Source organism: Neomonachus schauinslandi, chromosome 13 (assembly GCF_002201575.2).
Source record: "Neomonachus schauinslandi chromosome 13, ASM220157v2, whole genome shotgun sequence".
NCBI classification, from domain to species: domain Eukaryota; kingdom Metazoa; phylum Chordata; class Mammalia; order Carnivora; family Phocidae; genus Neomonachus; species Neomonachus schauinslandi.
The window spans coordinates 55,768,339-55,770,135 of NC_058415.1; the positions used below are offsets into that span (position 1 = coordinate 55,768,339).

Sequence of the window (1,797 nt, forward strand, 5' to 3'; positions counted from 1 at the left end):
AGACAGCAAGAATGCTTTAGTTTATTTATAATTATTATTTGCTGGTCTGTTATTCATTGAATGAGATTCCATGCTGGACTGGACCCTGAGATGATTATCCCCTTATCTACATAATATCAAGTGTCAGCAAAGATTCAAATTACCAGATTAGTTGGCAACCATTGATATGGATGTGTGTGTATATGTGTGTATTGTTCTTTTAACAAAGCTTGCTCCTCTCTCCTATTAGATATACTCTGCCTTTTGTAAAATAAGAATAAAAAATACAGAGCTCTACATAGTGTGACAAGATATACTCACTAAAGTTTACTTCTTGAGTCGAGTCGTTGCTTTGGCCAGACCAGGACGTGTGGCCCGCAGTGCCCGCTCTTTGCGCCCCATCGCTCCCGCCCGCCCGCAGGATGGCCCACAAGCAGATCTACTACTCGGACAAGTACTTCAATGAGCACGACGAGTACTGGCATGTCATGTTACCCTGAGAACTTTCCAAACAACTCCCGAAAACCCATCTGATGTCTGAAGAGGAGTGGAGGAGACTTGGTGTCCAACAGAGTCTAGGCTGGGTTCCTTACATGATTCATGAGCCAGAACCACATATTCTTCTCTTTAGACGACCTCATCCAAAAGAGCAACAAAAATGAGGTCTATCTGGGGATCATCAATTAAATCTTTTTCAAATTTAATGTATATGTGTATATAAGGTAGTATTCAGTGAATACTTGAAAAATGTACAAATTGTTGATCCATACCTGTGCATGAGCTGTATTCTTCACAGCAACAGAGCTCAGTTAAATGCAACTGCAAATAGGTTACTATAAGGTGTTTAAGATAAAATTTCTTCTAGTCGGTTTTTCTCTTAATATAAGTGCCTGTTTGACTTTACCTGTTACTTTTGTTAAATAAAGTTCGTATGTTGCATTAAAAAAAAAAAAGTTTACTTCTTGAAGCAGATATAGGATTGAGACCTTTTATCTACAATGCCCTCAATGCAGAATGTACTGCATGCCCTGTTCCCTTCACTGAGGCTGAGAGGCAAAGAAGTCCCAGCTGCCAATTCTGCCATCTCCAGCTGCACAGTCCCAGATTACTTTAACTATTATTAATTACCGGCACATCAAACTCATTATCCCATACCAGTGCATCTTAATAGCATGGCTAAGAACCGTAGATATAAACCTATTTGCATTAGGCAACCAAAGAATCCATTTGAAAACCAGAAATTTCTATAGAGACTGACTCCATTGGCCAAAGAAACAATCCCCAAAAAGCAGGGCCAGACAGTGCTAATCAAGCTCAGTGCTGACCTTTCCAAACTCCAAGGCTAGTCTTGCACACCTCTCCAGCCTAAGGGGAATTTAAGGCCCAATACTGTCTTCTCTAAAGTATGGTAGAAAGAGCACTAGACTCACAGAGAACTGGATTCAATCCAAGCTCTGTCATCCTCTTAAGAGGCAACACAGGGTAGGAGGTTGTACAAAGAGATGAACTAGACAGACTGGGTTCAAACCCCAGCTGCCTCACTTACTCTTTTTGTGACCTTGGGCAAAGCACTTCACCCTTTTGTGCCTCATTTTCCTCACCTATAAAAAAAGGATAATAATATTTACTTATCAGGGTTTGCTGTGAGAATTAAGTAAGACATGTAGAAGCTCAATAAAGGTTAGTTGCTGCTGTGTGGCCTTGGGCAAGTCACTTAACATATCTGGATTTCGGTTTCCTCATTTGTAAAGTAATGGGGATGGATTACATAATTTCAAAGACTCTTGACAATACAGAACTCTAAGAAGATGTCAGATC

At 40.3% G+C, this 1,797-nt stretch overlaps 1 pseudogene; it reads left to right on the top strand.

Annotated features, from left to right (window-relative positions):
• Positions 1–401: 401 nt before the first annotated feature.
• LOC110581786 lies at positions 402–916 on the top strand (annotated as a pseudogene).
• Positions 917–1,797: the final 881 nt, after the last annotated feature.